Source organism: Hyperoodon ampullatus (assembly GCF_949752795.1).
Source record: "Hyperoodon ampullatus genome assembly, chromosome: 2".
NCBI lineage: Eukaryota > Metazoa > Chordata > Mammalia > Artiodactyla > Ziphiidae > Hyperoodon > Hyperoodon ampullatus.
In genome coordinates, this window is record NC_136915.1 from 63,131,810 (window position 1) to 63,144,451 (window position 12,642).

Consider the following 12,642-nt stretch of genomic DNA (forward strand, 5'->3'; position numbering starts at 1 on the left):
GCTTTTTTTGAAAGGAGTTTTCCCCCCCCACACTTAAAAAAAATCTTCTAGACTACCTACTTTATAGGGAGATGACTGAAGCAGTTCCAAAAATACACTCCTCAACATAAGGTGTGCTAACACCAAGACAAATATCATGACAAACACTTAAATTTTCAATCATCTGGATGTTGTGTAACATAGTTCCAAACATCTGGTTGTTGGAAAATGTATAGAAAATAGCTTTAATAGTTCACTTTATTCAAGATTGTTATTTATTTAAACCCAGGCTTAAGATAGTTAATGCTTTTCTAATAAGACTGGCACTGCTGTTTCTGAAATCTTTTAAGGAGCTCCTTTATAAATGACATTTGTACATATCAGGCAGGTCCTTATTTTGAGGGTATAAAGTCCCACTTGGTGAGGTGCTAGTTGAACAAAATGATGTTGGAGTAATTCTAACAGACTCTGTCTGTGACACTATCTCCTGTGGTGATTAAATCTGAAAGGTGGACATCAGAGAGCTTAGTGGAAATTAGCATATTTGGTTATTTATTATTTTTTAAACTCGATTAAGAAATTAAGTCTGTGGCTGCTGAAGAATGATTTTTTCCTTTCATATCTCTAAATTCCCTGTAACACATTCCAAAAACATAAGCCTTAGCACCTTTACCATTACCCCACACAGCAGGATTTATTCTGCTCGATAGAAAAAGACCAGCTTGATTAATGAAAGCCCCTAGTAAAGGTACTAATTAATAAGAGAAGAAAAGTACAGTTTCTCTTGGATTCAAAGCTAAACCATGTGAAAATGATCTACCTATGAAGGGATTGGCCAGCTACCTTCACAGCTGTCTTTTCACTGTATCACAAAGTTCTAAATTTGACAGAAGAACTTTCAAAAGCACACAGAAAAAATTAAAAAATTCAGAACATCATACAACCTCCATGCTAATTCTGCATACAAAGAGAGCTTTGATATCCTGGTTTCAAGGCTAATATGAGGTAAGAAAAGTAAAGTAGAGATTAAATAGAACAGACCAAACTCTATCTCCTCACCCACTTGCTTTTGTTTTTAAGGTGTTCTCTTCTTAATGTCTTTCATCCCAGTTATTCCTTGGGTAATATAATAGATTTTGTTATGGGTATAGATATGAATATGGAAATGGATACAGATAATTATACACATACATGTATACATGTATATATAAGTGATATTACATAACATGTAATATTTACTAGACAATAATATCTTTATATATAATATTATGGGTGAAATGCCCCCTATTACCTTTCTATTTTGGCAAGTGTAGGGAGTGCATGACTTTGTCAAGGGAAATCCATAATTTGGATTTCAAATTGTGGATTTTCAAAGAATCATCAATTTGTCTAATGAACTTCTTTAATGAAGCACTCACCCTTATAGATGGTGAAAATTATATTTTAAAATATATTTAAAGAGATTTCTAAGTGAGAAATGCACTTCTGCAGGTAACAGTTCAACACTGTTGTGTAGATAATAATATATATATATATACTAACATTACTATCTGCCAGATACTGTTCTAAGCACATGATATCTATTTCTCATTCAATCTTCACAACAACCCTTTGTGATAGGTACCATTAAGTTATCATTTTGCCCATTTTACAGCAAAGGAAGTGAGGTACAGAGAGGTTATGTAACTTATGACTTGCTTATTGAAATTTGTAATGCATCATAATAACTTTATTATGACATAATTTCATTAAACCTCCAGGCATAAGTATGTAAGTAATATTAATGACACATGTACATTTATTTTTAGAATGGGAAATATGCCATGTTGGGTGCATTTTACTTTTTACATGGTAGCACAAAAAAAAAAAATACCAAATAACATTGATTTCTTATTTTGTAAGAGAAAGAAATTGATTTCCTATACATTTACTCTAATACATCTTTGTAATAATAAAGCTATATTAAAAATGTCTTGGAGGGCTTCCCTGGTGGCACAGTGGTTGCGAATCCACCTGCCGATGCAGGGGACGCAGGTTCGTGCCCCAATCAGGGAAGATACCACATGCCGCAGAGCGGCTGGGCCCATGAGCCATGGCCGCTGAGCCTGTGCATCCGGAGCCTGTGCTCCGCAATGGGAGAGGCCACAAAAAACAAAACAAAAAAACAACAAAAAGACAAACAAAAAAACAACAAAAAGACAAACAAAAAAACAAAGTTGGACAAGAGATTGAAAGTTGTGAGCTACTATGTAATTATAACAGCAAATTCTCAAACATATGTATTTTTGATATTGTAAATCAGAGAAAAGAACAATGAAAATAATAAAGCTTTTTAAAAATATTTTATAGCTTTTTCATACATTCTATACCTAATTAATAAAAGAAGTGAACTTTAATGTGATCAGGCAATGGTATTAATTCATACCTTTAAGTCTTATTTTAATGCAAAGTTTATAGTAAGTCTGTATTTTTTAAAACATATATATACAATATGTATATATATACATATATACATGTATGTGTATATATATGTATATAAAACCCAACATTTTAAATGCCTAAGAAATAATCAAACTTTGGTTTAGAATTAATCTCTAAATTCCAGACATTGAAATCACTCATTTTAACTGATAATCAAATCATGCTTTTCTATAATACTACAAATTGCTTTATCTTTTTCTTTTCATTGTCTCATTTAAGTCAAACTTCCATTTTAGCCTGTCTGACCATGTTTACAAGAGGCAATGCCAAGGAATTTTTACTTTTAGGGTGTTTCAATACATTATTTGTAAATCACTCAACATATGAATTAACATTTATTAAGTAAAATAAGCATGGATAGAGTGAAAGAAAGCCTATATATTGACTAAAGAAAGTAGGAAAGTATTTGTGCAACGTACTGACATTTTTGGCCTATTACTAAAGTCTATTTATGATTGTCTTGTCTTGATAATAATAAGAAATTCCATTTGCTGAATGCTGACTATGGGTTAAGTGGTATGGAAAATACGTTCATATATGATCTCATTTAACACTCACAAAAGCATTTTGAGAGGTAGATAGGTCTTATTATCTCTACATTAAAAATGGTGCATGTATGAATTCAGGATGGATAAATGAGGCAGAGAATGTAAAAAGGAAGAGGAGTTACATATTTAAAAAGTGAGTTTAAGACTAGCTCTGTTCAAATGGCTTTACTCAGGAATCAAACTGGAAATTTCTTTGTCATTTCTACTTTTTAAATTGAACTAAACCACTTGCTTTCTCCCACATGGACTTAAATGTGAGATATTTGGATCTGGAAGGGCTTCAAGACTTTTGTTAACTGGCAGGGCCTCTGAACTGCTGTGGGGAGAATTCTGTCTGCAGTGCTGTCTCCCTGGCAGATGCTTCCTGGAGAAGTTGGACTTTCACCTCAGGAGCTATAGAGGGAATGAACACTACATTCAGAATGCATGCAGGAGGTGTTTAAAATAGCAATATCAGAGAAGGAAAATGCAGCCAGGTCCAGAGAAGTGAAGAGATAATGCTCTAGGCTCCAGGCAAGCCTCTCTATCCCATCTTCTTAGGGATGGAGCTGGATACAGACACCTCACTCTTAAAACAAGGGAAAAAAAACACATGGAATTCTCTACCAAAAACAATATCAGCAATTCTACTCCCTTCCATCAAACACCTACTTCCTTCCAGTAAACATCTTTGTGTTTTAATCATTTGGAAAGTATTCTATTTGCATATAAATACAGATGATAAAATAAGAGACAGCAAATGGATATATAGAAATGTTCTAAACTCAACTGTTTTGTCAAATTAAGTATATGCCACTTTACAACATCAGTAAATACAGATATTTAAAAAACAAAAAAAATTATTTCCTCTTTCTCTCTCTGCTTAATGTTGACCTTTAAACTTTCTACTGGTCACCGATGGATTTTTCTTCTTGCCTTTTTTCTAATAAAAGGTATTCTGAGCACAAATTTTACTTTATGAATAAAGAATGGCTACATAGCCCAATTAATTAAAACCAGCCTTGTGATCATTAACTAAAGTAGCCATTAATCCATATTTACCTGTCCTCTCTTGAGAAAACTCAGCCATATTTCAATATGAGATATGCCTTAAATTACATATTAGGGAACGTATCTCAGAGGGAAAAAAATGTATTTTTTTTTCTTCATCTGCTTGCTAAAAACAAATTTGAACTGATTATATTTTCTCAAAATATACTAAAAGTTAAAAATAGTATCATATTTAAGTTTTTGTTAGATCACAGGGACAAATTATTTGTCCTCGAGAAGCAGCATAATGTAATGATCAATTATAGTTAATATTGGAGTTCAAATATTACCTTTCTTGTGTACTAGCAGTGGAACCTAGGGCAAATTAATTTACCTTAGTTTTCTCACCTGTAAAATGGGATTAGTAATATTATTTACTTGATAAGATTGTAATGAGGATTTGTTTGTTAAATGTGTTCAGGATGGAGCCAGATACATGGTAAGTACGTAATTAAGGATAATTATTTTCAATCCACCTTCCTATGGTTAACTTGATGTTTAAAACAAAACAAACTACCACCATCATCAATGACCAAAATCCCTTTGTGCTATAAAATATAATTTGAAGGAGGGGAAAAAAAGTCATTCATAGAGCCTGGCTTGATAGAGCAAAGTGTTATTATCTACATTGCCATAGCCCAGGGCTTGTTCACAAGAAATAATTTTGCAGATAAATGAATGTCATACCTTAAAGTACTTCTCCTATTTTACCTTCCTTGAACTTCCAGAAAATCTTTTTTTTATTGTACTTCCTCCTCTTATAGGCAGAGCATGTTAAGAAAAAGAGTTTCAGTGTTACTGTCTTTTTTTTAAGTTATATTGACACTCAAAACTTATGTTTAGATACCAAGTCCCTGGTTTACTAGCAATTGTTTTGGGCAAGTAACTGGACTCAATTAAAGTAACTCTATTAAAGCCTTACGTATTTGCAAAATGGAGATAGCACTACTTGTACTAATTCCTATTTTGGTATAAGATTAAATGAGACTCTGCATGGCAGATAGATTTATAAAGTTATAAGGAAAAATATACATGAAAATACTTTGTAATTATTTTAAGGTTTTATGAATCAATTTTCCTCATAACTCTAGGACATGGTTATGAATCTCTATTTGCAGATTGCATGAGCACAGTGATCTTCCCAAACTCAGCGAGATGAAGTAAAGGTGAGCAATTGTTTTCTTTTTGCTTTTATGGTCCATAAAATGATTTTCTATATAAACTATATAGAAACTAATAGGTTCTATGTAAACTATTGCAAGTTTTTAAATTGTCACCTAAAATTTTTATTGTAAGCTAAGGTCTTTGCAAAAATTATAATTTCTGATTACTATAAACATGGATATTTTAAAATAAAACTGTTAATCCTCACTTTTAAATGTGTTAATTCTCACTTTTAAATGCATCCAAGAAAATCTAAATAACATAGTGATTTGATATTCACTATCAGTCATTTTTTTTAAAAGACGAACAAGATCTGTTTTTTTAAAAAATGCTACATTGTTGCTCTTTCTCCTCAAACTCATATTTTCATTCCACTTGCGCTATATAATTTGATAGTAATCTAAATTTTAAAAAATTAAAATCTTTTGATACCTTATCTTCTCTGGAGTAAAATTAAATACGTAAATTGAGTATAAAAATTCTTATGACTGGAAGGATCTAAGTATAAAAAATATTATGGAGGAATTTATTTTTACAATCATTAATAGTATACAATTGATTAAATCATATATATCATACATTTTGATAAATGTTGAACGTTTTTATTGCTTTACATAGATAATAATGGATGTCTTAATGAGGTGGCTTTAGACACATGCAAAAACCTTCTTGTGCAAATAAGGATGCTATTGGCTCACGTGAAATAGAGTTTAGAATCAATTCTATGGAACCTTGCTTTCTTAAATCAAACTATGATAGAAAGAATCCTGTGTTAGCAGCACCACTCAATTTTTTAATTCCATCAGAATGATATGATTACAGTAATCTATCATCAAAAACATTCCCAATATCTTTTATAACTCTATTATATCTTCATGTAGATGTTCACGTAGATGTGTTGAAAGAAAATTTGAAACTGCCTAAATTGCAATAGAATTTAGCAGACTCTAGAATTATTCATTATATTAAATCAACACCAATATTTTATTTTATTTTTTTAAGTTTATTTTATATTGGAGTATAGTTGATTTACAATGTTGTGTTAGTTTCAGGTGTACAGCAAAGTGATTCAGTTACACATATATCCATTCTTTTTTAGATTCTCTTCCCATATATGATATTACAGAATATTGAGTAGAGTTCCCTGTGCTATACAGTAGGTCCTTGTTGACCATATATCCCATATATAGTAGTGTGTATATGTCAGTCCCAAACTCCTAATTCATTCCCCCCACACACACCTTCTCACTTTGGTAACTGTAAGTTTGTTTTCAAAGTCTGAGTCTGTTTCTGCTTTGTAAACATGTTCATCAGTATCCTCTTTTTAGATTCCACATATAAGTGATATCATACGATATTTGTCTTTCTCTGTCTGACTTAATTCACTTAGTATGACAATCTCTAGGTCTATCCATATTGCTGTAAATGGCATTATTCCATTCTTTTTTTTATGGCCAAAGAGTAATATTCCATCGTATATATGTACCACATCTTCTTTATCCATTCTACTGTGGATGGACATTTAGCTTGCTTCCATATCTTAGTTATTGTAAATACTGCTGCAATGAGCATTGGGGTGTATGTATCTTTTTGAATTATGGTTTTATCCAGATATATGCTCAGGAGTGGAATTGCTGGATCATATGGTAACTCTAGTTTTATTTTTTTAAGGAACCTCCATACTGTTCTTCATAGTTGCTGTACCAATTTACATTCCCATCAACAGTGTAAGAAGCTTCCCTTTCCTCCACACCCTCTCCAGCATTTATTGTTTGTAGATTTTTTGATGATGGCTTTTCTGACCTCTGGTGTGAGGTGATACCTCATTGTACTTTTGACTTCCATTTCTCTAATAATTAGTGATGTTGAGCATCTTTTCATGTGTTTGTTGGCCATCTGTATGTCTTCTTTGGAGAAATGTCTATTTAGGTTTTCTGCCCATTTTTTGTTTGGGTTGTTTTTTGATATTGAGCTGCATGAGCCATTTGTATATTTTGGAGATAAATCCATTGTCAGTTGCATCACTTGCAAATATATTCTCCCAATCTGTAGGTTGTCTTTTCATTTTGTTTATTGTTTCCTTTGCTGTGCAGAAGCTTTTAAGTTTCATTAGGTCCCATTTGTTTATTTTTGTTTTTATTTTCATTACTCTAGGAGGTGTATCCAAAAAGATATTGCTAAGATTTATGTCAAAGAGTGTTCTGCCTATGTTTTCCTCTAAGAGTTTTATAGTATCCAGTCTTACATTTAGGTCTTTAATATATTTCAATTTTATTTTTTGTGTATGGTGTTAGAGAAACTTCTAATTTCATTCTTTCACACATAGCTTTCCAGTTTTCCCAGCACCACTTATTGAAGAGACTGTCTTTCCTCTATTGTATATTCTTGCCTCCTTTGCTGTAGATTAATTGACCATAAGTGTGTGAGTTTATCTCTGTACTTTCTATCCTACTCCATTAATGTATAAGTCTGGCTTTGTGCCAGTACCATACTGTTTTGATTACTGTAGCTTTGTAGTGGTGTCTGAAGTCAGGGAGTCTGATTCTTCTAGCTCTATTCTTCTCTCTCAAGATAAAAAAAAAAATTCAGGGATCAGATCATGTAAGGCTTTATGGACCATTATATAAGAATTTGCGGGCTTTCCTTGTGGCGCAGTGGTTGAGAGTCCACCTGCCGATACATGGGACACGGGTTCGTGCCCCGGTCCGGGAAGATCCTACATGCCACAGAGCGGCTGGGCACGTGAGCCATGGCCGCTGAGCCTGCGCATCTGGAGCCTGTGCTCCACAGCGGGAGAGGCCACAGCCGTGAGAGGCCTGCGTACCGCAAAAGAAAAAAAAAAAAAAGAATTTGCATTTTGTTCCAAGGACAATGAGATATCTTATGGCCAAGGAGAGAGTGAATGGTTCCTAGAGCTAGGATATTTCTGGGTTAGGGGTGGCCTTACAATTAATATCCATGTGGAACCCTCCTACACTGTTTGTGGGAATGTAAGTCAGTGCATCCACTATGGAGAACAGTATGGAGGTTCCTCGGAAAACAAAAAACAGAGTTACCTAATCATCCAGCAATCCCTCTCCTGGGCATATATCTGGAGAAAACTCTAATTCAAAAAGATACATGCACCCCAATGTTCACTTCAGCATTATTTATGATTATTTACCAAGACTTGGAAGCAACCTAAATGTCCATTGACAGTGGAATGGGTAGAGAAGTGGTACATGCATATATACAATGGAATATTACTCAGCCATAAAAAGAATGAAATAATGCCATTTGCAGCAACTTGGATGGGCCTAGAGAACACCAACATTTTATATAGTCTCTTTGTTTCATTTCCTGTGGGTTTTACACTTTGGACTATGCTTCATTATATGATTCTGTATGTTTGAGAGATTTAGTGAAAGATGAGTGCAAAAGTAAGAGGTAGGAACTGGAAGCAATTCAACCACAGACCTACACTCTCAGGCAGGTCAATTTTAGGAAATAAAACATATGAAAATTTAAGTCAAGAAATTTTAAAAAATTATCTGTTCCTGCACAGGCCTTTGAAAGTCATCATATATCTTTAGGGCATTTATACCACATTTGGAAAATTTTTGATACCTGAAATGCAGTATTTTGTATCTTTTTCTACTGTTAAGCTATTTAACTCCTTATTTAAAGCTATCAGCATTATTCACCTCTATTTTTTCTCCTTTTCAACCTTCAGCTTCTATCTACCTAGGGGTAGGGAATATAGACAACTGAATCTATGTGAGAATTATTAGAATATTAGTTTTCAGATTGCCTGTACTGCCCCAAAGACATTCTTCATGAACAACATGGGCTTGTTGAATAATTGCTTAAAAAGTCTGAATTCCTTCTATTTCAAGTGTATGTTTAAAGTGTATGTTAATGTTGCTGGAAATCTGAGCCAGGCTGCATGATAATCATCTATTCATCAGTAAATTAAAAATATTTAGCTAGTCTTTTAAAACTGCTGATAATAATATCTTAATTTTGCTAAAAGTCCAGAGCTTAATTATTCTTTTTTTGTTTACTCAATATTAAAATACACTTGAAAATTTTTAGCTAATACCTGTGTATTTTAAATATATATGTTGGTAGTCTTTTGGGTTTCTTTTCTTTTTCAGAAATCTAAAATATACTTTTCTTTGTGATCAATTCGTTCATTATTGTTAAACCTTTGTTGCTTCAAGAGGTATGTGTGTGATTCAAGAGTTGTGTGTGTGTGTTGTGTGAGAAGGGAAGAGAGACACATTCAGTGTAAAAATGCACAAGAAGTAAAAATGAATACTTATAATTACAAGAATAGCAAACAATGGCAAAATCTGAATATGTAACCAACATATAATTTATATTAATTTCATCTGAGCTCTTTCTTACAGAAAGTACCAGAATCTCTCTAAATATTAATGCTTCTCTTGCTAGAGGATCCATCCAGTAGTAGCATCTAGTGGACAGCTGGACCTGTCATATCTCAGTGCCTGGCTGGCTCAGGAAAGCAAATGCCTCCAAAGGACATAAAATTCCACTGTGATTTAGGAAAAGCTGAAATTTCAGCCATGACTTTCTGACTGGATCTCTTCTTACTAGACTGCTGCATATTTTCCTATCTCCATGACTGAATCATCTCCCAAGGTCAGAATTCTGTGATATTTGTCACCACTTCCTTGAGTCACTATAAAAAGCAAACCTGAAGAGTGAAAAAGAAAACCATCACTATAATGTTCTCTAAAAACAGATGAATTGAAATCTGGGAAAAATACTGATATAGTTTCTCCAAGATAGTTTTACCTTGAATTCAGAACAACATGGAGTTGAATCACAATTCTTACTGACACTAACTAGCCCTAGGAATTTGGGCACTACTTAATTTTTCTAAGCCTTCACATTTGATTCTTTAAAATGAGGATAGTAATATGTACTTGAAGAAGCTATTTTGTGAAGATTAACTGAAATGTTCCAGGTGACAAGACCTAAATACCTCACCTTAGATGTCATTTATTTGGAAAGCCCTCTGTGACATCTCTGCTCCAAGCCCCTAGACAACTTTAATGTACCTTTCCTAAAGCTTGCATTTCCCCCAGCATGTTAACTACATTGCTTTATTACCCTGCACTGCAAAATTCCTTGCTTAATTGTATCACCCCTGCTAAACTGTAAAGGACCCTGGTTGACTTATTCACTAAGACGACCAGTAATGAGCACAATGTCTGTTACATAGTTGGTGCTTTAAAAAAATGTATTTTGAATAATATGGGGACTTGAAATAAGATACTGTACAAATGTTTTATAAAAGGGAAGAAATCGAATCCTTCTGGACACAGAAAAGGGTGGGACTAGGTCAGAGCAGGTTTAGTAGAAGAGGTAACACTGGCATTCACCCTACTCCCACTGTATTTTAGAGCTTTTGTTCCTCATTATTCTAAATTAAAACATACACATGAATCTCTGGATTTCCTCTATGGTTCCAAAATGGAATATATCATTTAGAACAAACAGGAATGCCCACCATCTACAGAGTTTGTTTTTACCTGCTGTTCATTTAACTATAAAAATTACATAGGCCAAATTCTAGGTCTGATGCACTGAAAGTAGAACAAACTCCTATTTATCTCAGAAAAAACAAATGGAAACCACTCACATCATGGTATTTTCTTTCCTAAATTTCTGGAACATGTGAAAAAAGCTCAAGGGCTGGGTTAAGTAGATAAATAGTGAGTAAGGAGGAGGCATAAAGAAAACTCAATAAATGAACAAATATTTTGTTAAACATGAGAAACTTACTTATTTGGTCTTAATTTGATTGGAGCAATATAATATTTTTATTTGTTATCCTTACACATACAAAGATAGGTTTTTAAATTTTTATTTGATGATCTACAAACATGTTCTTGGCTAAATATTATCATTGTTTATGTCATTTACTTTGGACTTCCAACTTTAGGTTCCTCCTACGGTAATTCTTTCGTTTCTCAGCAAAAGATAAAATTTTCACCCACTGTCCTTAAATGTATCTGCATTTACTTGCTGAACACACTAGCAATTGCTTTTAGTATAGCTTCTAGTTAGCATATTACATATTTGTGGAATGTAATTAAACATGATAAACATGTGGTCATAATGAATTAGAGACAGAAAAGAAGAATGGAAATTGAGTGCTTTTTAAATTAGAAATTTAAAGTGCAGTGCTCCCAGTAACTTTAAGGATTGCTACATTTTAAAAAATATGTATTTATTTATTTGGCTGTGTCAGGTCTTAGTTGTGGTATGCGGGATCTTTCATTGTGGCAGGCGGGCTCAGTAGTTGCAGTGCCCGGGCTCTCTAGTTGTGGTGCATGGGCTCTAGAGTGCATAGGGTTAGTTGCCCTGGCATGTGGGTTCTTAGTTCTCTGACCAGGGATCGAACCCACGTCCCCTGCATTGGAAGGTGGATTCTTAACCACTGGACCACCAGGGAAGTCCCAGTGTTGCTACATTTGAAATTCATTTTTTACTTGAAATATTTTCACCCTTGAAGACCCTGTTTTATTCTTGAAATGGTTTCCTATGTAAGAAACTCCTTAGCATTTACTCTACAATTCTCTACCTTAGCCATTAATCTCCCACATAAAGCTGTCAAAATCTTTTATGAAAATCGAAGTGTACAATATCCACTTTTCTTATCTTTCACAATGCATTATTTTCAAGCATCCCAGCAAGTTAGTTAAGCGCAAACTGCCTTGTAAAAATCATGTTAGAAATATAGCCACACTTTCTTCAGCTTTTCTTCTGTTACTAACATTTCACAGTTGTCTTTGCAATCAATACTGAACACACAGGACTGTTGTTTCCTGGCTTGCTTGTCTACTGAGCTCCTTAGTTCATGACTCAGTTCTTATTCAAAAGGACTTCATGGATGTCATACTATATACACACATGCATCTTTTTTCTCTCTCCCTCTAATCGGACTTTCTAATTATTAGCCTTTGAAAGAAGCTATCATATCTTTCTTTTTGTTTTCTCTAAAGTACTAGTTTATCATGTGTATGTTTCCGGGATTTCAAATCAACACTGAACAATTCTTTAATGGCTCACATTATTTTTTATGTACTTAGTACAAAAGAAAAAAAGATGGGTTATAAAATAAATATAGGACTTTATGGAGAGCTAATAGATTTTAAAGTGACATTTTACCAAGTTACAAGCAAGTGAATGGATTAAATTTCCTTTGAAACACACACCAGTGCAATAATTAAAGGAAACCATTTCTGGCAAAGTATACGTTTTATTTTTGCCAAACTCCTAACTGTCTTATAAATAATGAGGAACATTTGTCTTTCATCTTTAGAAATGGCTGAAAGTCATCATTATCTAACAGATGCTCAGTGACCCTTGTGAAATAAGTTTGTCATTCAAATCAGCTATTAATGGGCAGGCAGCTATAGCAGGCAAA

At 33.5% G+C, this 12,642-nt stretch overlaps 1 protein-coding gene across 1 annotated transcript in view; it reads right to left on the reverse strand.

Moving 5' to 3' along the window:
• NEGR1 (neuronal growth regulator 1) overlaps positions 1–12,642 on the reverse strand; it is a gene marked incomplete at its 3' end in the record, with an annotated part of 911,256 nt that overhangs the window by 545,098 nt on the left and 353,516 nt on the right. The window lies entirely within an intron of this gene.